Source organism: Octopus sinensis, linkage group LG16, assembly GCF_006345805.1.
Source record: "Octopus sinensis linkage group LG16, ASM634580v1, whole genome shotgun sequence".
NCBI classification, from domain to species: Eukaryota; Metazoa; Mollusca; class Cephalopoda; order Octopoda; family Octopodidae; genus Octopus; species Octopus sinensis.
This window is the reverse complement of record NC_043012.1, coordinates 17,090,440-17,117,939: the sequence shown is the minus strand read 5'-3', so window position 1 is coordinate 17,117,939 and position 27,500 is coordinate 17,090,440.

The window sequence follows — 27,500 nt, the reverse complement described above, 5'->3', positions numbered from 1 at the left end:
TTGTGTTAGAGAAGAAGAAGAAAAAAAAAAAGAAAAGAGAAAGAGAAATAGCGAAAAAAAAAAAGAGTAACAACTTGTAGTTTCAACACCCAAAAATGCAAAAAACACAAGAAAAAAAATTAGAAAGAAATGAAGCAAAAATATACATAAATACACAAATAAATATAGAAATGAAAATGTCGGAAAAAATATTTCTACAGTTTAATGCTTGGTTGGTAAAAATCAGTGAAATATTGGGAAAAACACTTTTTAGCTTTACACGTCGAGCAGAGAAGAAAAACACTAAATATATGAATATAATGCGTATATGTATGTATGTATATACATATATATATGAATGACTGTACGCATATATACATATATGTGTGTGTGCGTTTACGTATCTAAATACATATGTATATATATATATGTATATATAAATCTATGTATGCATGTCTGTCTGTGTGTATGTATGCACGTATGAATGTATATGTGTACCTATGTGTGTATGTATGTATATATATATAATATATATATATAATATATATATATATATATGTATATGTATATGAATAGGTAAGTATGTATGTATGTGTATAAATATGTGCGTGTGCGTGTATGTATATACACACATACACATACATGCATTATATTATATATATAATATATACAGACATAGACGTATCTATAAATATATAAGTATACATATATATATATATTATATATATATATATATATATATATATATATATATATATATATATATTATCCATATGCACATATATATGTACCTATATTCATATATATACGCACAATATATATATAATACACACATACATTACTTTCATATATATAGATATAGATAATATATAATATATATATATATATAATATATAATAATATATATATATAAATTATATAATATATATATTTATATACATATATGTATTCTTGTTATGGCTTAACTATTTTGGCATGCGAGCGCCGAAGATCAATAGATAAGCTTCTACAGAGATGAGACAAATATTCCGGTTCCGGTTCTCGCTTGATGCAACTCTACCGCCGTTGCCAACGTTTCTAAAGAAAAGCTGCACGAATATTATTGCAGCCTTGTATTCCTCAAATATCTAGGACAATGCAGCTGCTAGACTTACTACTCAGAACCATCCTCGCATACATGCATACGCAACACAGTAAGGGAGTTTCTATGCGTTTGCTCAATATGCTTAAGATAGCAGCCTAAATTCCCTCAAATCATATCCTATCACCCTTTTCTGTTTTTTGTTTGTTTTTTTAATGTATGGAAAGATGTATTTCAATACTATAATCTTGCTCATAAAGGCGGCGAGCTGGCAGACACGTTAGCGCGCCGGGCGAAATGCTTAGCGGTATTTCGTCTGTCGTTACGTTCTGAGTTCAAATTCCGCCGAGGTCAACTTTGCCTTTCATCCTTTCGGGGTCGATAAATTAAGTACCAGTTACGCACTGGGGGGGCGATATAATCGACTCAATCCCTTCGTCTGTCCATGTTTGTCCCCTCTATGTTTAGCCCCTTGTGGCTAGTAAAGAAATATATAATCTTACTCATACTAGGTTTTTAAAAAATGAGATGGAATGGTCACGGTTGGGACGTCTTTCATAATTTGCTTCTTGATGTACTTGCGTTGACTTTATCTTCTATCTTTTTTTCTTTATCGTTTACTTGTTTCGGTCATTGAACTGGCGCCATGCTGGAGCAGCGTTTAGTCGAACAACTCAACTTCAATACTTAGTTTAAGCCGTTACTTATTCTATCGGGTCTCTTTTGCTGAATCACTAACTTACGGGGACATAAACAAACCAATACCGGCTATTAAATGTTGAGAGACAAACACAAAGAAATCCCACATACATGCTTACATGTATGTATGTATGTATGTATGTGTGTGTTTTTGTGTCTGTGTTTCCCCACCACCACCACCACCACTGCTTGATGATTGGTGTTGGTATGTTTACGTCCCCATAGAATAGCAGCTCAGCAACAGAGACCGATAAAATAAGTACCAGGTTTTACAAAATATGTCCTGGGGTCGACTAAAATTCTACAAGGCTGTGCCCCAGCATGGTCGAAGTCAAATTACTGAAACAATTAAAAGAAAAAAGATGCACACACACACACGCACATACGCACGCACACACGCATACGCGCGCGGGCACGCGATGGCCTTCCATACAAATTTCTGCCACCGAAATTCACTCACAAGGCATTAGTCGGCCCGGGACTACAGTAAACGACATTTGGAAAATGCGCCGTGCTGTGGGATTGAACACAATGCCACATGGTTGTGAAGCAAGCTACTCAACCATACTGCTATGCCTGAAAGAGCCGAAAAAAAAAAGAACTGATCTGAACCACAAAATACGGGTTGGTGTAGTCCTGCACACAATGGGTCCGAAGCAAAACCGATGAGAGGAATATGATGAGGACGTTAGTCGAATAAAAATTTAAGAAACCGCATGTCTTGCATTATTTTGAGATAAATAACAGCAACAGACATTTAATTTGGATACCAGCAACATCAAAGTCACTATTCATGGAGTGGTGGGCATGATTGCTAATTCTGACCTTATTTCTCCAGTTTAGTAATCAAAAGAGAGAATTTGTAATTTTAACACCAAAAGATATGGTTGTCATGAACAAACCAACATCGTTTAGCAACTGAGGCTGGTTTGTTTACATCCACATCATTTTGCAGTTCGGCAAAGGAAAAAAGACTGATATATTAAGTGCTATATTTAAAAAACGCAAGTACTAGGGTTGAGTTGGTCGCCTAAACCCTTCAAGGCGATGCCCCAGCATCGCTATAGTTCAATGGCTGAAAAAGGTTAAAGAATAAAACATATGGTAAGTCCTCTGGACGGTACTGTCTCGTGTTCTCTGTTCAGTTACTTCGTTCCCGTAGCGGATAAATAACCGAAATCACAACAATCCCCCTGGACGGAACGCTAGTCCATCACAGAGTTACTCGTTTACAGCTGAGTGGACTAAATCAACATGAAACGAGGCGTTTTGCTCGAGAACTACTCGTTCCAGGAATCGAAACCCTGATTTTACGATCGTAAGTGTCACATCCTAACCACTAGGTAACGCGCTTTCACTAAATATATAACCATTTGTAAATAAACAAATTAGCTCGTTAGTAAGTCTCTGTAAGAGGTGAAAGCAGGGGCTATACTGAGGAGTACTGCTTATTGTCACTTAAACATGGCTGTTCCGTAATAACCGATGTTACTGCTATTTTTAACCCCAGGAGGATGCCTCCACCAGTTAGCTGATTTGCTTGTTGCAAAATCAGTAACTGCATGTGACTTGATTTCTAGATACTGCGAGCTGGAAGAAACTATGCCGTCTAAAGAGAACAAGTATCCACCACGGAGGATGACAACAAAGAGGTTGAAACCATACGATCTGGTGGCCTCGTGGCTGGAAGTTGGTAGGGGTTAACTCCCCTGCTTACAATATGTATCGGGTTGAGACTGCATCGAATAACCGGCTGGAGGAGGCGTCCTAATGGGGTTTAAAATAGCAGTAACGTCGGTTCTTACGGAACAACCATGTTTAAGTATCTATCATCATCATCATCATTGTTCGACCGTGGTCGAGACAATGGAATTTACTATGCTACGCCAGACTTCACGGTCCATCATAGCATTACGGAGGTCCTGTTGCTGGATGCCTGTATCCCTGGAGGTTACATCAGGGCAGGAGAGTGTGCGCCCTCTGGTATCACGAATAGATGGCTTCCAGAGGAGAAGAGTAGAAATTGCCTCGTTTTCAGCTCTATAACAATGTCCAGCAAACTGGACTCTCCTACCTTTCACAAGAGATGATACAGGTGATAGTTTTCCCATATATTTGTACTTTGGTTGGATGACGCTTCCACGAGAGATTTTGAGCTCTCATAAGGAGGCGAGTGTAAGTTCCATCCAACCGCCTCTCAAGCTTCTTTGATAACGTCCAGGTTTCTGAGCCATGTAGTAGAATTGGTTCGACTGTGGCTTTGAAGATTTTTGAAGATTTTTCAAACTTAAAATCTTCAAAGCCACAGTCGAACCAATTCTACTATATGGCTAATTCTACTAAGTATCTATAAACATAACTTCATTTGTAAATAATCGCTATAATTAAACGCTGAAAAACTATGTTTATATACTTCGCTCGGCATCTTCTGCAAAGCGAGTGCTAACAGTTTTAATATCAGATAGAAGTTATTTCATTGTGTTTATTTATGTACATAAGATTCGTTTGAAAGTAGTGACTGTTGGTTTATTTACTCACTTATATTTGGTGGGATAACGCATCGAAGGGCTTAGTTGAACAAATCGACCTCAGTACGTATGTTTTAATCCTGAAACTTATCGGTCTCATTTGTCGAACAGTTGAGTTAAGGGGTCGTAAACAAACCAACACTTGTTCTCAAGCGCTGGTGGTGGACAAATGCAAACACACACACACATACACACAAACACACACACACACATATTGCTCGAAATGTGTGGTGGATAAACAGCCGACAACTGATGAAGGGTCTTTCTTTATGTTACTTGTCTTGTTTTCCATTTGTTTCTCTCGTTGTTTGTACACCCAAGTTTGTATTTCATGTTTTCGTATTTCATGTTGTTTATGTTTTGTGACGTCCTGTACCCATATATGCATAAACATATACATATATATGTAAGTACGTACATATATGTATGTATATATGCATATGTGTGTGTGTGTGTATGTATATATGTATGTATATGTTTGTGTGTCTGTTTTTGTCCCCCCAACATCGCTTGACAACCGATGCTGGTCTGTTTACGTCCCCGTAACTTAGCGGTTCAGCAAGAGAGACCAATAGAATAAGTACTAGGCTTACAAAGAATAAGTCCTGGGGTCGATTTGCTAGACTGAAAGCCGTGCTCCAGCATGGCCGAAGTCAAATGACTGAAACAAATAAAAGAATAAAAGAATATGATAATATATAATATATAATGACCTTTGACATTTCCAGCGCGCTTTTCAAAGAAGGAGGAAATCATGCGGATGTTGCGTAACCGTAACATCTGGTAATAAAACGTGTGATGGGAGACAACTGAACAGAGAGTTTACTATAGAAGGAACTACGCTAAAGGCTTTTGTTTAAGTTTATAACATCTGTAATGTCAATCATCTTCAGTTACCCATTGAAACGACATCCAAGGGAGTTAACCGTTTGTTCTGTGGTGTTCGGCGCATGAGACATGAGATTCTGAATCTGAAAGTTTTACTGGAAATAGGTTGTTTTCACCCGGAGTTCCTTGTTGTAGTTAAACGAAATCAGCAACAACTATACTACTATTTCAAAATTAATTTTTAAAAAATTAATTAGAAAATGAAATAAAATAAACCAGACAAAAACATAATTAAAATTCAAGCAAAATATAAAATATAAATATTTTTTTTTCCTGTGAGCATTGATAAATGGCACACTTTCTGAAGTAATCGAACTTTACTATGGCTTCATTCAATAAATTTATCGGCTGATTAGGAGGGGTGTCTTTGATGGCATTTCCGTTTTGTTTGTTTTTCATGGTGAAAAGTGGGGGATGGGTATTGATTTCTGTGTTGGGGGTGGGCTTATTTTGCTTGTTTTTCTTGTTTATTTTTGTTTGGTTGTTTGGGTTTTTTTTTGTTTTGTTTTCTGTCTTTTTTTGTCTTTTCGTTTCGTTTCGGGTTCATTTTTTGTTGGAGATGATCAATCAATTTTGTAATCCTGATGACAAGCAAACTACATCCAATTATCTTCTCCGATCACTACCATCATCATTATCAGTAGCAGCACCACCTCCAACAAAAACGATCAAGCCAGCATCACCACAACCATCATTACCATCTTCATCATTACCATCACCCCCACCTTCACTGCTGTTCTCAGCATAAACTACTGCCAACACAACTCTTTCACTAGCATCGACCAAATGCACATCAACATCATTGCTTCTCCGACTACCATATTTCTGCAACACCAGAACCAACGACGGAGCATCTATACAGTCCGTTGACCTGCTGGCAATAACCAACCAAATTTTCTTTAAATCACAATCACCGCTTCTTAAAAAATGGATTCTTTGAATAATGTCTTAGATTCAAAGCGTGGGAATAAAAACAAAAAGGGGACATTGTCACTGCTAGAATACCTTTTATCATAAATCAGTTTAATCGAAGTTGACCTGGGGCTAAATGACTACTGATTTTTATCTTCAGTAACAGTACTATCACGATGGCCGCCATTGCTACATGATTATGTCCACTATTAATATTATCATCAACATTACCACCAAGACTAACATTATTATATTATCATATTCACAACCAATATTGTTAGTAACACTACTACTAACATTACTAAATCCATTACCATTCCTATTAGCACTACTACCACGGCCACCACCACTTAATCCTACCACCATTATCAACTCTGCTATCAACACTATGTGTACTTCTGCTATGGCTACCATTACTAAATGTACAAGCAACGAAGTAGTACCATTAATACCACCCACGTGAAGGCGCGGAGCTTAGTGGTTAAAGTGTTACACCCACGATCGTAAGATTCTGGTTTCGATTCCTGTGCCGGGCGATGTCTTGTGCTCTTGAGCAAAACACTTCATTTCACGTGTCCCCAGTCCACTCGGGTGACAAAAATGAGTAATCCTCCGATGGATTGACGTTCCGATGGACAGACCGGTCCGGGAGTCGAACTGACTACCTCATGAATGAGAGCCCGACGCTCTAACCACTGTGGGGGTATTCGGTTCACGATCGTAAGGTCGTGAGTTCAGTTCCCGGAGGCGTTGTGTCCTTCTGCAAGACATTTTATTTCACATTGCCCCAGTACACTCAGCTGGCAAAAATTAATATTACCTATATTTCAAAGGGCGAACCTTGCCCCATTTTGTATCATACTGAATCCCACTGGGAACTACGTTAATTGTACATGTGTCTGTGGAGTACTCAGTCACTTGCATATAAATTTCATGAGCAGGCTGTTCCGTTGATCGGTGCGCCAGTTTAGCATGTGTATATATATATTAAGAATAAGTTATTAAATTGTGTAATACAAAAGTATTGCTTTCCAGTAAAACGAACCACCATAAGGTTAAAGTATAAATATACAATAGTGGTAAAGCAATGCACCAATAGTTTGTGGAAAGAGCAGTAGATATGGAGATATATATATATGTATGTAGATATATGTATTTATGTATGTATATATATATATACATATATATATATATATTTATAATAAGAGTAGATCGTATACGAGTTGGTATATATTTGTAAAAAAGAAGTTTGAAAACGCCACTATATTAGATAAATTTTAATTTTCTTATGAATTTTACATGTTTCGGTTCTTGAAAAAACGAACCTTATCAAAAATATTATTAAAAAATATTATAAAAAGTGTAATGGAGAAGAAAAGTGTAATGGAGAAGTTCATAATCGGTTCTAACTGGTCTCGAACCTTATCAAAAATATTATACAAAGTGAAAATTGAAAAGTTCATAATCGTTTCTTACTGTTAATCGCTATATTCCTGTTGAGTGTATTGAAGAAGTCCATTATTGTTTCTTGCTGGTATTGAAAGGAACCGCTTTTTTGTTACTTTGTGTTCCAATGGTAGTAACAGTAGTGATTTTTGGTCGTAGTAGTTGGTCGTAATTTTGGCGACCTTGGTGGTGGTTGGGGTTATGTTGATCGCAGCAGCAAAAAGTGGTGGGTTCACTGGCACTGTTCACTAACGTCACATAATTCCAAACCAATCAAAACCAAACCTCAACGAATACAAGGTAAAGACCCCCAACTGTATTCTGTAAGGAAACCAACCAAGTAGAACGACAAGCTTGACCGCGGAAGAAAAACGTCATCAATTTTTTAACGAATCAAAATCAGCTCTGACCCATAACTGTATCCTGTAAGGAAACCAACCAAGCAGAACGACAAGTTTGACCACGGAAGAAAAACGTCATCAATTTTTTAACGAATCAAAATCAGATCTGCTCGTAGAAAAAAATTTTTTTTATTTATAAATTCATCTTTCCCTAAAACATACCACTGCAAGTGGGAGTGACTGTTTAAAGATCTGAGAAATTGTAATTCCACAATTGTAATTGTGGTAGAATTTCATTTTTCCTTTACGGAAGACCAATGTTTTGTTTTAATATTCCTGGCCCAGGGTGTTCAAATTGGTCTAAATTTTTTGATGAAATAAAGTTCTTTATTTTGGCGTTGGGTGAAGGTTACGCTGTCACTGAATTTGTAAAGTGGGTAAGTTGTAAATTTCGGATTTTCATTTGTAGCACATCTATCTATCTGTCCGCTGACCGGTATTTTCCGGTATTCAGGGTTTCTAATTTGGGATTTATGCACCGCCATCCTTTTACATAAGCTATTTTTGTATGGCCTATATACTGCCTATTGCAGCCTGCACATGTTAAGACGTAAATTAAGTTTTCTGACGCACAAGTGAAGTTTGTTCTAATGGTGAACTGATGGCCTTGTTCTAGTATAAATTCTGAACCTTCTACCAAGATGACACAGATTCCGCAGTTGGGCCTTCCACATTTTCTAACTGCTGGTTTTGTGGTTGATGTTGAGTGCAGTTTACCTTGGGTTAAAATCCTTTTCAAGGATTTTGGTTGCCGTTTACTTTTAATGATGGTGTGTGTTTCGAGGATCTGGTTCATATATATACTTGGAAGAGGATGCGTGGCATTCAATCATATAATAATATAAATAATATAGATATGCATATATGCATGCGTATATGTACATACATCTATACGTATATATATATATATATTATATATATATATATATTATATATATATATATATATATATATATATATATATATATGCATATGTGGGCACAGGACGTCACGAAACGTGTACAACAAAGACTATGAAGTACGAGTACATGAAATATGAGCTATTTTTTCGAACAGCGAAAAACACAGATGGAAAACAAGACAAACAACAAAAGAACGACCCTTCATCAGTTGTTGGCTGATTTTCTACTTTCGCATTTCAAGCATTTCACAACAAAATACGCTTTCGATAAAACAGTTGTTCTCGCAAAGCAAATTAAATAAAATTTAGGATTTTGCAGAGGGTCAAAATTATTAACAAAAACAGAACAGTGAAAACAAACAGGAATGGCTGCTAAGCCTAGACGAGGTGGTGGTGGAGAACGCGTAAATCAAGCTTGGACAGGAGATAGGTAAGAACACGTCTTCCTTGATCCAGCTACAACAGAGAGAAAGAAAGAAACACAAGTTAGGAGAAGAAAGAAAGATGGCCGATGGTCACATGGGAGCCACGTGAGCAAGAGAGGAAGGGTGAGGGAGAGATAATGACAGACAGAGAACTGTGAAAGGAAGAGGAAAAGGGAGATAGAATAAGTGAGGAAAAAACAGGAGGGGAGAAGGGGAGTTAGAAAAATAAGAGGAAGAGAGAAAAAACGAAAGAGTAATAGGATACAATAGTGGGAGAAGAGGTAAAAAATAAGAGAGAGGAAGAGATAAAAACGAAAGAGTAAATAGAGTGCGCATCAGAATTGTTAAGATAAAACTTCCAGGAGCCAAACACAAAAAAGGAGTACTCCCATCGAAGCCCCATTAATCCTTTCGCCACTACCCTGTAGATGAGATAAAGAACAAAGAGAGTTCTGGGTTGATGATAAAACAGAGGAGCAAATACCCAACGGTACTTTTTGTTACGTCCCTTTACGCATCGAGTCAACAAATATCATTCAAAATCCAATAAAATGGATACTCTTCAAATAATGATGTCGATTTAATGATCTCTTGCTGAATCTGTGGTTTGTAGCTATCTTAGATATTTATATTCAGTTACGTCTCTTACAGTCAGAGATCAATTCTTAAGTCTTCGACCTCGCCTTTCATCGTCACCCGGTCAATAAAATAAAATAACTTTTAAGTATAAATTCTGATACAATCGATTATATATCGATTATCTATCGATTATGTATCACTTCACAAAAATCATTCAGTCATTTTTGTTTTTATTCTTTTTAAAAATGCTGATAATACCCACTGAAATTACTGAAATACAAGAGGAGCTGGGCGGTTGCACAAGATGCAAATCGTCCGTTTTGGATGGTCTACCCGGCGTATTCTCCGGGTTCATGCTCGGCTTATATAGTGACCTTTTTGGCAGACGTCTACTGCAAAAAGCAGAAGAACAGAGGAGTTCTCAGCACTGTGAGCCTGAAAGTGATGACGCTGACGAGAAGGGACGTTCAGAAGCGGAATTTAGTGGATAACTTTCGGTCCACAACTTTGTTGAGCGTTGGGTTAATGATTTTGCTCAAAGTATTTGCTAAGAAATTGGCGCTCATCATCGCTGGTCTGGTCGGGAACTTGCAAATTTCTTACCATACAGACACACATGTGCCTTCACACTGCCGCACACACATAAATACACACACACGTGTGCGTACATATATATATATATATATATATATAGGGTGCGATGGGTAGTTGTCGCTATTTAATATTTTTATTTCGTGCATGCGCATTGTTTTTGATTTTGTCGATTATACACTATAGAGTAGTTGGGCACCGTCTGTGAGAAGAACAGCACCACGACACAATTCACTCTGCCAGAAATTTGGAAGCGACATGTTGTACTACTTGGTATGCACGCCGGAAGCTCCAATTTGAAGAGATAGTGAACACACAGAACAACCGTTGGTTTGCCGTGTCCACAAAACATTTACCGAGAGGGATAAAAATCAAATATGCAGTCAACATCATGGTGTTTGGAGTGATCACTAGTGATGGTAACGGTCTCAGACTTAATACGGAGGCCTACATCAAGGGCCTGGAAGAGGTAGTGCTGCCCTGGGTCAAGAAGGTGGCTGCTGGAAAGCCCTTTTCCTGGCAACAGGAATCTGCGCTATGCAACAAGACTCTGCACAAGCAGGTGAACACAGTCATGGCTGTCAGACAATTTCTGCGATCACATCATCCCTAACATCTGGCCACCTAACTCCCCAGACTGCAACCTTCTTGGTTATTGTGTGTGCGGCGCAGTTGAGCAAGAGACCAACAAAACTCTTTCTAACACCAAAGATGAACTGAAGGCAAGAATTATGGCAGCATTAACAAGGAGACCGTCCAAAAGAGTCGCAGGAGATTCTGAAGTCGTCTGGTGGCCGTGGTTGAAGCCAATGGCGATTTCATTGGATAAATTTACTCTTTAGTCTTTCAAGATATTTTTATGTAATTTTGGTACATATATCTGCTAAAATGAGATGTCAATGTTATTTTCATTTTTATGTAATTTAGACGACAATATATTCACCGTATCCTCTATGTATGTATATATATATATATAAATATGTGTGTGTGTGAGTTTGTGTGTGTGTGTGTGTGTGTGTGTGTGTGTGTGGTGTGTGTGTGTGTGTGTATGTATATGTCCATTCATACAGCAAGACTATATATTACCAACGTCGTTCAGAAGATTATGATACTAAATGTTCTTTTCTACTCTAGGCACAAAGCCCGAGATTTTGAGGGAAGGGGCCAGTCGATTAGATTGACCCCAGTACACAACTGGTATTTAATTTATCGACCCCGAAAGGATGAAAGGCAAAGTCGACCTCGGCGGAATTTGAACTCAGGTCATAAAGACAGACGAAATACCGCTAAGCATTTACCCGGCGTACTAACGTTTCTGCCAGCTCGCCACCTCACGATGCTAAATATTGAAATTTTGTTTCATCCTTCTTTCTCTTTCGGTCTATCTTTTGCTCCCTTCCTCTGACTATTGGTTTGTCAGATAATCGCAACATTTTGAGGGAAAACAGTTTATTGATAGTTAAAATGATATTGAGAGCTTCATTGCATCAAGGGGTCAGCATGTTGCCAGACAGAAGGGATTATTTTACCCGTAACGAGGGGGGAATATTATCTTAGTTATATCAACAAGAAGCAGAGAAGCATTTATTTATTCCTCCATCTTGAATATCGCAGAAAGTTTCTTTGCCATTTCTGTGCATGAGAGGTGGTGTGCATGAGAGGTGGTTGAAGCAAACCTGAACACCACACCAAATTTGAAAAAGTTTGTTTGGAAGGCAAACCGCAAACTGAAGTATAAAGGAATCGTTGAAGTATTTACATATATTTTGAAACTCAGCTGAAACAAATTGATATCGCAGTGTATTATATCGAAGACGAATTTCAAACTATACATAAAAAAAAAAAAAAAATGTTGTAAGCGTTACTTCATACAGAGTTATTGTATTGAAAAATATAGGAAAACAGCTTTCAGTAACCATGGCGACAAAAAGAAATATTTTATTACAAAATGTGGGGCGGAGATTTATTTCCTATGCATAACACAATAACACACACATGCACACACACATATGTAATGTATGTATGTAAGTATGTATGTATGTATGTATGTATGTATGTATGTATGTATATATGTATGTATGTATGTTTGTATATATGTATGTATGTATTATGTATGTATGTGTATGTATGTGCATGTGTGTGAGTGAAAGAGCAGGACCACTCTTGTGAACATGTCCATATGTGAATTGTGCAGGTGTTATTTGTGTATATATATGTATATATTTATATATTCAATATCCATCAGAATCAGTTATTGTAACCCAATGTTTTGTAAAATGTTGCGCCTATAGAAATATAAAATATACATACAGCATCATCATCATTACCATTATTATCATTATTATTATTGTTATTATTATTATTATTAGTAGTAGTAGTAGTAGTAGTAGTAGTAGTAGTAGTAGTAGTAGTAGTAGTGGTGGTGGTAGTGGTTGTGGTAGTAGTAGTATTAGTAGTAGTAGTAGTAGTATCATTACTACTACTACTACTACTACTACTACTACTACTACTACTACTACTATTTCTACTATTACTGCTATTTTTCGGTGTTACCTGCGTCAAATATTTAACGAGCTCTTGAAATCCTGAAGTATTCTCGGATCAATTTCTAGATTGGATCGGATTTTTTTTTGTTTTTATGCCGTGTTTGTGTGGTTTCGTTACATAATCAGGGGGAGTGCTGTTTTTTTTGTTTCACTTTGCCCAGTTTGGGAGATAAAAACATTCCCCATTTTCTCTCACATACACACACACAGACACACACAAACACACACACACACACACACACACACACACACACACACACACACACACGTATATATGGAAACTTGGATTTATGGTTGAATTTGACATTTTTAACTAATTTTATCTAGGTCTTTAATATGGGGTGGATTTTTGTAAGGTCTTAAAACCGTAACTGTCTCCCGTACATAGCTTTTTCGAAAAAGTAGATCTTTCATTTCATTCTGCCCAAGACGTTTTCCGCTTTATTGATAATATACTTGATGTCCTCTTTCCTTGGTGGTATAGGAATATTCTTCACATGATCACATGGTACATAGGCTGAAACAGTATAAATACTGTAGGCGCAGGAGTGGCTGTGTGGTAAGTAGATTGCTTACCAACCACATGGTTCCGGGTTCAGTGGCACCTTCGGCAAGTCTCTTCTACTATAGCCTCGGGTTGACCCTATTTTTGTGAGTGGATTTGGTAAACGGAAACTGAAAGAAGCCCGTCATATATATATGTGTGTGTGTGTATTTGTGTGTTCCCCACCACCACCACCACCACCATCATCGCTTGACAACGGATGTTGGTGTGCTTACGTCTCCGTAACTTAGCGGTTCGGTAAAAGAGACAGATAGAATAAGTACTAGGCTTACAAAGAATAAGTCCTAGGGTCGGTTTGCTCGACTAAAGGCGGTGTTCCAGCATGGCCACAGTGAAATGACTGAAACAAGTAAAAACAAATAAGAAGAAAAGAATACTAATCCAAGAATTTTGGCATAGACTTATAACAACACTGAAATTATTGACGCCAAAACAGGTGATAAGCATTTGCCATCCAGGTGTCGTAGCATTCCGTCGGTTCCATTTAATCCGATCAACGGAACAGCCTGCTCGTGAATTTAACGTGCAAGTGGCTCAGCACTCCACAGACACATGTACTCTTAACGTAGTCCTCGTGGGAGATTCAGCGTGACACAGAGTGTGACAAAGCTGGCGCTTTGAAATACAGGTACAACGGTAACAGGAAGAAAGAGTGAGAGAATGTTGTGGTGAAAGAGTACAGCAGTGTTCGATACCCACCCACTCTGCCGGAGCCTTGTGGAGCTTTAAGTGTTTTCGCTCAAAAAAATACTCACAATGCCCTGTCTGGGAATCGAAACCGCAATCCTACGACAGCGAGTTCTTAAGAAGGTAAAAGCTCATCGATTCTGTACCAACACGCCGAACAGGAACACGGGGGATCAATCAACAACATAGAAGTTAAAATCTTGTCCACACATAGAACAGATGCAACAATCAGACAAATTACAGAAGCTACACACATAATAGAAGATAAACCTAGCCTGAATAGGAAACTGGAATGGAACACTAGCACCCACCACAACATATGACGGTAGAGGATCCCCATAAACTGGTTACAATATAAACAAAACCGAAAACGTAATAAATAAAATACACAGATAAATAAACAAATAGAAATAAATAACTATATAAGATTTTTTTTAATTTAAAAGATTTTTTAAAATTGTCTTATTATATTATTATTATTGAGTGAGAGAGCAGTTCATGCCCTTCAAATTGACACTGGGGTAAAATATACGAGCCCAATATACCCATCATGACTACCCGCTGATAAAGGTACACCAGGCACATGCATCACAACCATATGTGCGCGACATGGTGATCTCATATCAAGATAAACAGCACATGACCTTGCAGGTGGGGCCCAGTTAGAATTTTCTTTCAGGTTGAGTAGCCCATCCCGCTCAAAAGTCCCTGAATAAGGGTTGCTTTAGGATGTTGAACGAAACACCTATGTTTCCAGAGGTGAATTATTCAAACTCCAAAGAATCCCTCTCAACACATGGCCATGATGCTCCCCCACTACTTCTGCTCGTGATCAGAGATGCACGTATTGTCAGCCACTAAGGACATGCTCAACTGGTTAAGGTCAAACAACTGACAAGCAAATCTGTGGTATTGAGCAGAATATTTGCTGTAGCCCATCTTTTATACCAAGACAGAACAATGTACATGATACCACTTCCAATCAGTTAAGATCAGAAGCCATGAGAGCCTCTGCCTGGTACTGCATCAGGGCTATTATTATTATTATTATTATTATTATTATTATTATTATTATTATATTATTATTATTATTATTATTATTATTATTATCATTATTATTATATTATTATTCTCTCTCTCCCGTCTGTCTGATAGGCAATGGTCGCGCCAAGGGTGGGGCCTACTTTGATGATGAAGCAGCGTCTGCTGTGACTGAACAGTCCAATTCTAGAGTGCAGTCCCTGGTACAGTTGCTGTACACGAACATCGATGGGTACGTGTGGGGGTGTTGCTGCAGTTGTCCTCCTCCTGTCCCGCCTGTCCGACCACAGCTGTGCTCTCCTTTCCTCAACCATGGAAACGCCTTTCCTCACGTGTCCGACGCCAGGCAGAGCGGTCAGCAGCTATTACCTCCCACGTGTCCACACAGATGTTGGCAGTCCTCAGGTCGCGCTTGCACACATCCCTGTATCGTAGCTGTGGACGTCCCTTGGGTCGGGATCCCGTGGTGAGTTCGCTGTACAGGATGTCTTTAGGCATGCGACCGTCCTGCATGCGGCAGACGTGTCCGAGCCAGCGCAGTCGTCTCCGCACGAGGAGGGCATGCATGCTTGGCATATTAGTCTGTTCTAGGATGACTCCGTTTGGTACTCGGTCCTTCCAGGAGATGCCAAGGATCCGTCGAAGAACACCGCATGTGGAAGCCGCTGAGCGGCATTCTTGCCGGGTGTATGTTGTCCAGCTCTCGCTGCTGTAGAGTAGGGTGCTCAGCACGCAGGCTCGGTACTGCGATCTTGGTGGTTATTGTGAGCATGTTGTTTTCCCACACTCTCCTGGAGAGCTTAGCCATGCAGCAGCAGCCTTCCAATCCGTCTGTCAGCTCCGGCTCGAGGGACAGGCTGCTGGAGACCGTCGATCCCAGGTAAGTGAACTCGTTCACCACCTGCAAACTGTGGTCGCCGACACTGATGCCGGGGACCCCTCCGACGTCCTGGCCCATGATCTCTGTCTTTTTCAGGCCGATGGTAAGGCCGAACTCTTGGCAGGCATCCGCCAGGGAGCTGACCAGCCTCTGGAGACCCGGCTGGTTGCGTGATGTTAGGGCGGCATCGTCAGCAAAGAGGATCTCTCTGATCAGCACCTGACGGACTTTGGTCTTAGCTCTGAGGCGCGCAAGATTGAACAATCCACCATCAGCCCTGGTGTGGAGGAACACTCCGTCGTCGGACGTTCTGAAGGCATAATTATTATTATTATTATATTTACGGAGTAAATATGGCCGCTCCGCTGGCAGTGAGCACCAAGGAAGAACAGAGACCAGAGATTCGATTTTTCCGGTCTGAAGGTGTGGCTGGGGCTGAAATTCATTGCAAGTTATCTGTACAATATGGAGACAGCGCTCTGCCGTCTAGAAGTGTGTATGAGTAGTCTGAGGAGTTTAGAAACGGCCGGACAAGTGTGAAGCACGAAGAGGGAGCAGGATGCCCGTCAACCTCACTCAAAGATGCGTAGATTCAACAAGCTCGCGTGATAGTTCTGGTGAACCGACGAGTAACCATCGATGGAGTAGCATATTCTTTGCAAATTATTCATGGTTCTTCAGACGAAATTATTCACGTCAAGCTTTGCTTCCATAAAGTCTGTGCTAGATGGGTACCAAGACAGCTTACGGAAACGCATAAGCGCAATGGTGTGGAGACCTGTCAGCACTTGCTCGACCGCTACAATGATAAAGGCGAAGCTTTTTAGGAAAGAACAGTAACAGGAGGTTAGACCTGGGTCCGTCACTTTGAGCCAGAATCCAAAATGAAGAGTCTGGAGTGGAAAGAGACGGAATCGTCAGCAGAACAGAAATTCAAGACTCAACCTTCCGTAGAAAAGTGATGCAAACCATTTTGGGAGAAGCAAAAGGGGCCATACTGGAATATTGTCTGGAAAAGGGGTCAGTAGTCATCCCTCTAGGCTACAGTGAAACGCACCAAACGCCGAGGTCTATTATCAAGGCAAGTATTGTTAAACCACAAAGCACGGCCGCATGTGGCCAGCTACACCACTGACACCATTGAAAAATTGGGTTTCGAGTTGCTGGAACACCCTGCATACTGTCCGCATCTCGTCCCTTCTGACTATCGCTTCTTTGGAACGTTTAAACATCCTTATGAGGCTATTGGTTTGCGACGGATGAAGAAGCACAGGAAGCGGTGCACAAAGAGCTGTGCGTCGAGCCGAACACCTTCTCCGATGAAATAAGAGAGGTTGAGGATCGCTGCAAGAAGTGCTTCGGAAAGCAAGAATATGTCGTAAAAATTATGTAACTGTTCGGCGTTTGCTTTTGTTCTAATAAATTATAGAAACAAGAGTGCGTATAATTTTTTACTTACTCTTGATACATACATACATACCAGCACACACACACACACTCACACATACATACATGCATACTTATATACACACATATGCATGTGTGTATTTTTTTGTGTCAAAGGAATGTCATAATGCTAATATTATTAACACACGCACTGGTTCAATTTCACTCCTTGGCCGAGGTATCGGATATTAGTATGCACTACTGGCTACCACAATGCGTTTTTCTTGCATCGTTTTAACTTTCGAATAATGCCTCCCGTGTGGCTATGGGAGTAAGCCAACATTCCTCCTGAACGGAACGCCAGCGCGTTTCAGGGTGACCCTTTTACGGCTAAGTAGACTCATGCAATGTAAAATGAAGCGTTTTGCTTCAGAACACAGCGAAACGGCTGCTCTGGGAATCGAAACCACCATCTTGCGATCGTAAGTGCAACACAATAACCACTTGGTGACACGTATTTACTATATGTCTGTGTGTGTGTGTGTGTGTGTGTGTGTGTGTGTGTGTATTTGTTGGTATTGTGTTGACCTGCCTCAGCCGTGATTGAAAAGATCTATGATTAAAAGCAATTCCAAACGTGCGTACACTACGTTTTTATTTCGGGTGTTATATATTTAGAATTAAATTATTGAGTGTGACCTCCCTTTCTGAAGGTATCAATGCGTAATCTGTGGAAGATCCTGTTGTTATTTCTTTGCAGGTCAAGCGACCACCTGGAAGCAATTAATAGTGATTATAAGAAGACTTGAGTCTATCGCTGTCGTCCCCTGCATCCTAGATCAAACTGATGTATCTAAATATAGATCTTAATTAAAGTGAAAGGAGCCAACGAAGAAGACTATCTATCGGGTGGCTTGAACCTCTAGAAATAACAGCTAAAAATTCCCCCAAATTACACGCTACAAGTCCCAGACATGGCTGTGGGGTTAAGATGTTCGCTTTGCACTCGGGAGGTTTCGGGTTCGGGACAACAGTGTGACACTTTGGGCAAGTGTGTTTGTGTTTGTGTTTGTGTTTGGCCCTTCCTTGCCGCTTGATAGCCAGTGTTGGTTTACCTTAAATTCTCGCCACATAGCGATTCGGCAAAGAGAACGATAGAATAACTACCAGACATAAAAAAATATAAGTGTCTGCCCCGTACCTGTTTAAGCTTCGGGTCGGTTTGCTAGAATAAACCGTTCCGCCTCCATCTTCCCACGCCATTGATCGAAGTAAATACACTGAAGCGCAAAAGAAATGCGAGACGTGTGGGACTGTGAAATATGTTTTAATTTCATTATGTCAGAGATAAATTTTTATGAATCGGTTCACCATTACCATTTCTCAGATCACTGCTCTTTGTTCTTCTTTCGTGCACATTGCAAGCGGAATGGCTATGCTTACACTATAAAGCCAGAAAGAAAATGGTATAATCAGGCTCAAACTTCGATCACGAGTACACAATAGTACCATACCAACTATAAGCACGCATGCACAGAAAGCAGTGTGACAATAATAATAAAGATATGTTATGAGGAGTGTGCGGATCATTTTTGACTTCCCCTCGCGTGTGTGTATATATATATATATATATAATATATATATATATATATATATATATATATATATATATATATATAATATATATATATATATATATATATATATTATATATATATATATATTTATATATATATATATATTTATATATATATATATATTATTATTATTATTATCATTATTATTATTATTATTATATTATTATTATTATATTATTATTTTATTATGTAAGAATGATGTTGGCAGTGACTTCGAAGTTTCGGCCAGCTAAGCCATCATCGGACTGCGATGCATTAGAGTTAGTGTTGCCTTTATATAATCTCTGTTGAGTTAAAATCCTCTTTGGGTGTGTGGGTTTGAGTGGGGCTGGTAATTAGGTTTTTATGGTCGGTTATTATAGGAATGTCTTTTGGGAAAAGTTTTTACTGATTGAATTAGATTTATGTTATTGCTTAGAGTTTATTGATGCATGTAGAACTTTAGAAACAAACCTGCAGGTGTTTCTCTTGTGTTAATTTAGACACAAGGTGTGACAGTATTTTTACTGCTTTTAGCATTATTGGACTAAGTCTTTATGCTTTGAAAAAGTCCATCCAGCATTTAAGCCGTTAGCAACTGGGTGTGTCAACATTTTTCCGCAAAGGGACGTAGGTAGATGGTAAGTCTAGACTGGTCATAACTTCATTAGTTATTGTTATTTGTCACGTTGTGGCTATTATTCAGGCATGTCGTGGATTTGTTAGTATAGAACAGTGGTTTTCAACCAGGGTTACGCCAGTACAGTCCAGGGGTTCCGCAAGAAGTTACAAAACTGCTAAAATCGCCAGTAATTTTTAATTCTCCTGTGCAGATATGTGTGCATAAGACTATTAAATTATTGCACAGGGGTTCCTCGAGCCAGTGGAATGTTTCCTTGGGGTTCCGCTCCTGCAAAAAGTTTGAAAAGCACTGATTTAGATGATCTGTCATTGGTCCATTACAATTGAAATGTGTGATCTGAGGGAGATTTGACTACTATTTCTAGCAAGTCAAGCAACTATTTAGATCAGTGGTTTTCATCCAGGGTTCCGCGGAACCTTAGGGTTCCTCCAGTACAGTCCAGAGGTTCCGCAAGAAGTTACAAAACTGCTAAAATCGGCAGTAATCTTGAATTCTCCTGTGCAGATATGTGTGCATAAGACTATTAAATTATTGCACAGGGGTTCCTCGAGCCAGTGGAATGTTTCCTTGGGGTTCCGCTCCAGCAAAAAGTTTGAAAAGCACTGGTATAGAAAGATGTTTCTCTTCTGCTTTAATGTTCACAATAGTGTGTGAGTAAAAGTTGTATGTTTATGTTTCCCTCCAAGTGTTCATTCTATAAGCACTTTTGATTAATATAAAGGGATTTTAACTTTCCTGTTTTGTGGAGTTTGTTTGATGTTTGTTTATAAAATTTTATTCAAATTCTGTTCTAGATATATGCTAAAGTGGGGCAGATATAGAAGTTGTGTATGACCTTCTACATGAGTCGCACTATTCCTGTATAAAAATGGCAACAAAAATATAATGTAATTTAATCAAAATTACATTAGAGCTTACCGAAACTTCGAAGTCACTGGCAATAATATTCTTGTATAATAATGATAAATTTGTACTCTACAAAAGTAAAGAGTAATCCATCAGATTAACGTAAAATAGTTTTTATTAGAAATGAACACAAAACGAACATCAATATATATATATAATATATATATATAATATATAATACACAAAGATACATCAAGTCCCACGTGTGTGTGTGTGTGTAAAAGAATAGAGAGACGAACAGAGAGGGGGGAAGAATGACCACAATAGAGATTGTATCTCATATTACAAGAACAAATTAAACTTTGCTTTAGTCAAGAGAATTCATACATACACATGTGTGTGTGTGTGTGTGTGTATAGATCAACAACTTATAAAGAATTTCTTCTTTATCCTTTAAGCAACTTCTCAAACATTTATAAATGATTGCATTTTCCCTAAATAGACATAATATAATATTTTGTTCTATTACATATATTTATTTATATATTTTCGAAGTTTTTATGTCTGTTTTTGGGGGATTTTTTGTCTTTTTTCTTCCATTTTGCCTTCAGTCATTTTTTTCGTCCAATTTTTCATCTTTATAATAATATATTTTCGTAGGTTTCTTTTATATTCCATTGTTTTTTTTTTGTTGTTGTTATAATCATAACGTGTCTGTGCGTATGTATGTATACATGCCTTTATGTGTGTGTGTGGTGTGTGTGTGTGTACTAGATATCTGAGTATATGTTTACACATCAAAGTTTTAGCTACAGCTAATGTATAAAAGATATATACAGCTTTATACACTTTTCATATTAGCACATATATATATATATATATATGGCTGTCTGTGTGGCTGTGTGGTAAGAAGTTTGCTTTCCAACCCTGCGATTCAGTCCTACTGCGTGGCACCCCAGAGCAACTGTCTTCTATTATGGCTTTATGAATGGATTTGATAGACGGGTGGTGTAGAACAAAATCACAAAGATACACAGATGTGTGTGTGTGTATGTGTGTGTGTGCGTGTGTATGTGTATCTTTGAATCCGTGTTATACAAACGCAGACACACAGCAATTTGTTTTTAGCTTTTCGAAAGCTAAAAACTCAGGCGTTTGATTTCCTTTTCTGGTTCTCGTAATAATAGGTGTAACAGTATTTTTACTGCTTTTAGCATTATTGGACTAAGTCTTTTTGCTTTGACAAAGTCCATCCAGCATTTAAGCCATTAGTAACTGGGTGTGTCGACATTTTTCTGCAAAGGGACTTATGCAGATGGTAAGTCTAAACTGGTCATATCTTCATTTGTTATTGTTATTTGTCACGTTGTGGCTATTATTCAGGCATGTCGTGGCTTTGTTAGTATAGAGCAGTGGTTTTCAACCAGGGTTCCGCGGAACCTTAGGGTTCCGCCAGTACAGTCCAGGGTTCCGCAAGAAGTTACAAAACTGCTAAAATCGGCAGTAATTTTTAATTCTCCTGTGCTGATATGTGTGCATAAGACTATTAAATTATTAAACGTTATGAATTCCATTACAAGCGAAGTGATAAAATTGCGTTGCAGTTTAAGTAATGTTCCAAAATAATATCTTTAACTGCTACTCTTAATCAAGTTTTTTTTTTAAAGAAAAACAGTGTGTGTGTATGAGGGTGTTCATTTTGCGTGCGCCCGTGCACATTCATACACGCACACATACATGCAGGCACAAAAAATATATATTTCTTTACTACCCACAAGGGGCTAAACACAGAGGGGACAAAACACAGAGGGGACAAACAAGGACAGACAAAGGGATCAAGTCGATTATGTCGACCCCAGTGCGTAACTGGTACTTATTTAATCGACCCCGAAAGGATGAAAGGCAAAGTCGACCTCGGCGGAATTTGAACCTAGTACGTAGCGGCAGACGAAATACCGCAAAGCATTTCGCCCGGCGCGCTAACGTTTCTGCCAGCTCGCACAAAAAATATATACATACCTGTGTGTGTGAGTGTGTGTGTGTATGTGTGTGGGTGCACAGAATTATATGTTCATGTATACATATGCACATAAGCATATTCGAGGGGGAGCTGAAAAGTTCCTGGCTTTAAGGGTGTCGCGAAAGGTCTGGTTGTAGGCCCAACTTTTCGAGTTCTTTTACGGGGATTAGAGAAAGAGAAAAACCGCTGCAATAAATGTGTGAATCTAAGAGAGAAATATGTTCAATAAAATCATAATTAACTGATCTTTCTGTATTTCTTTTACCCAAAGCCAAGAACTTTTCAGCAACCTCTCATATGCACAAACGCATCATGGACACGCACCCACACATATTAAAATATTTAACCATAAAACCTTTCGAACCCAACCTTTTTTTTTTTCCTGAGGCAGAACAAAATTCAAGGAGTTTTGTATTTACATGTAAGATAATTAGCCGCGTGTATACAAGGCGTTAATAGATCGGTCTTTTGTTCAAACTATTATTGCCTTGGGTTAAAATTCTGAATTTATCATCCAGACAAAAGTCAAACCGCATCCTTGATTTGAAGCCCCCGTTCCCGTACGGTTGAGCACTATCTGTAATACTCTGGATAATTTTGAATTCGTGAGAACTTTTCTCATGCAAGGTTCATGTAAACTTCGACAAAGCCGTAGCAAATGTTCTATCAGTGCTGACAAATGAAAGTTTGTGCTTCTAAAACAGTTTTTGAATGTGAGGGAACTTCATGGGGAGAAGGTTCTTCTCTCTATCTGGTGGGATTGCAAATAAGTAATTCACTTAGAATTGTTACCACCTTATACAACAATCAATGCTCTAGTCTACTGTCAGCAATTAGAGCGTTTGAATCAAGCTTTAAAGTAAAAAAGACCCGCTTTAGTGAATCGAAAAGGAGTGATGCTTCATCAGAAAAATGCGCGACCCTACACTGCAAAGATCACATCACAGAAGATCGAAGAGCTTGGCTGGGAAAAAATTCTTCATCCACCTTATTCTCCCGACCTTGCTCCTTCAGACTACCATTTGTTTCGAGCTTACAGGATCATTTGGGGGACATAAATTTCGCAAGCCAGGAGGAGGTCCAAACTGACATTTCAGAGTTCTTCGATTTGAAACCAAAAGAGTTTTACATTGACGGGATTAAAAAGCTTGTAAATAGATGTAAGGAAATCATAGAAAATCATGGAAAGTACATTGATGATTAAATTTCAATTAAATATAACATTTGATCACTTGTTTTCTTTATTCAAAGTTCGGACAGAACTTATGGGATGACCTGATATATAAATATATAATATACATACAAGCATACATACATATATATATACATATATATATATATATATATATATATATATATAATATTATATATATATATATATATATATATATATATATATATATTATATATATATATAGGGTAAAACTCCGAAATGCAAATCACAGGTAAGTTTTTAAAAACTCGAATACAGAATGTATTAGCTGATGCTCAGGAAATGGGGGTGGATATAAGTAAATATCTTTTGCTTTCCATGATTTATACTTTTTTTTTAAGAAATGACAGTCAAAGATAGGAAAAAGAAAGGGGAAAGGAATCGTGGAGAAATAGAAAAACAACTGTATCGAAACGTCGCGTTTAGTATTGACTGTCGTAACAAAGAGCACAGAATATATTATTAGTGGGGTTTAATAAAATTTGCATTTTATTTGATTCGGTTTCCGTCCCCTATGGAGTTTCGACTGTATGTTCATAGGCACGCCAAGCAACTTAGGACTCATAACGTGATTCATGAACTTCTGAAATCACAGCCGAAACTTTAAAGCAGCAAAGTAACAAGAGAGACTAACGTGACCGAAATAAAAAATGTATATATATATATGTATATATATTTATTTTATAGAAGGAGCTTCTACAGGACTAGAACCGTTTCATTCAAAAGAAATCATCAGGCTTCCTGATGATTTCTTTTGAATGAAACAGTTCTAGTCCTGTAGAAGCTTTCTATAAAAATAATTAATTTACTCTGCTATGTATTGAGTACCTTATTTACTGTGGTTAACCCCGACTCAACCCGGGACCTACATATATGTATATATATATATATATATATATATATATATATATATATATATATATATATACACACACACATAATACAACTTATAGATTTGTGTATATGGCTGTATGAAACGTATAAACACACGCACATGTATATATATATTCGTATATATATGTACGTACACACACACACACACACACACACACACGTATACATACATATGTAGGTAGGCAGGTAGGTAGATAGGTATAAATGATTCTTTCTCATTGTTTGCGTCATTTCCTACACACGCAAGCACACACACATACATACATGCACGCCTATAAATGTTTATATTAATATGTGTATCAAATAATAATTTAGATATATAAATATATATATGTGTGAGTGTGTATATATGTGTGTGTGAGTGTGTAAATACGTTATTACGTTCTACCGTATTTAAAATCAGCACAAATATTCATACACACTCACACACATATATTTTACGTATATATATATATATATAATATATGTGTGTGTGGTGGATATATATATGTATATGTATATATATATATGTAAATGTATATATGTATATATATATGTATGTAATAATATATATATATATGTATATATATATTATAGATTGTATGGTATATACATGTATATATGTATATATATATATATGTATATGTATATATATATATATATATACATATACATATGTATATGTATATATATAATATATATGTTATATTATATATATATGTATATATATGTATATATATCTATGTATATATGTATGTATGTATGTATGTATGTATGTATCTATGTACGTATGTATTTATGTATGATGTGAGTATGTACGTATGTCCCCACATTACACTAAATACCGACTTACTTACGATAAGACATTACCAACTGTAATCACAAGAGACGCTCGCAACAAATTACTACTTAACCTTTGATTTTACTTTTACGTTTCATTAAATAAAAACAACCAAAGAATCAAAGTCAAAAGAAAAAAAACACTTAAAATCATGTATTATGCAGAAAAATCACATTTTAACATTTGTTTTTTTTTTGTTTGTTTTGTTGTTTTTTTTGCTGGGATTCTTACTTTCACTTTTATTCAACCTTTCAAATATCTCCTGTATTTTTGGCGGTTGGCGGGGTTTAGTTTGGGCGGCATTGTTTCATATATATATATATATATATGTATGTATGTATGTATGTATGTATGTATGTATATATATAAAGTATATTTGCATATATATGTATATATATATATATAAATATATATATGTATCTGTATATGTATATATATAAATGTATATATGTATATATGTATATATATATAAATGTATATATGTATGTATATATATGTATATTATATATAAAGGAATATTTATGTATATATATGTATATATATATATATAAAATGGATATATGTATATATTAAATGTATATAGTATATATATATATATATATATATATATGCATGTGTGTATATATATATAAATGTATATATGTATATATGTATATATAAATGTATTATATGTATATATATATATAATTATATATGTATACATATGTGTATATATATATATAAATGTATATATGTATATACATGTATATGTATAAATACATAAATTTATATATGTATACACATGTGTATATATAAATATAAACGTATATGTTTATACATATATATGTAAATATATGTTTGTGTATACATATAGATAGATATATATATGTATACATACATATATAAATACATATACATACATATGTAATCATGTATATACATACATATGTAATCATGTATATACATACATATGTATATACACACATATTCATGCATATATATACATATATATACATATGTATATATATATACATATATATATCTATACATATTTATATATTTATATATGCATACGCATATTTATATATATATGCATGTATGTATGTACATATGTATATATGAACATTACTCTCTCTCTCTCTCTCTGTGCGTGTGTCTGTGTGTGTGTTTGTGTCGTGCGTGCGTGCGTGTGTGCGTGTTGTTGTTTTAAATTACCTTCATTCGAGTTAGCTTCATGTTATTTTTTACTTCTTTTCGTTTCTTGAAAAATTGTTAGCAATTTTGTGTTATTCTTGTACCTATTGTTTTCTTTAAATACCATTATTCTGTGCTATTTACTCCACTCAGCCATTACCCTTTAACATATATATGTGTATCTTTGTGCAACCGTATTCATTCTTATATACATATGCATACATGCACCACACACACACACATACACACACGTATAACCGTACATAAGCACACATAAATATATATATATACGTGCAGAGAAAATCGAGGCCGGGACTATTACTAATTTTATTAAAGAAAAATCAACATCAGTTTATACAGGATTCGATATTAAAAGTACCATTAATACCAATGAAGAATATAAAATTTAAAATTTAAATAGAGATGCGTTTGAATATAACTCCTTTCCATTTGTCTAAATATCACAATTGCAATATCAAGATTTGTCAGACCAAGTTGCTCGAAATGATCGGTGCGCGTGATGTGTGTGCGATGTGTGTGTGTGTATATGTGTGTGTGTGTGTGTGTGTGTTTGTGTGTGTGTGTATGTGTTGTGGCGGTGTGTATATATATATATAGGTGTGTGTGTGTGGGGTGGTGTGTATGTGTTTGTGTGTGTGTGTGTATATATTATATATGTGTGTGTATGTGTGATATATATGGTGTGTGTATGTGTGTGTGTGTGTGTGTGTAGCAAAAGT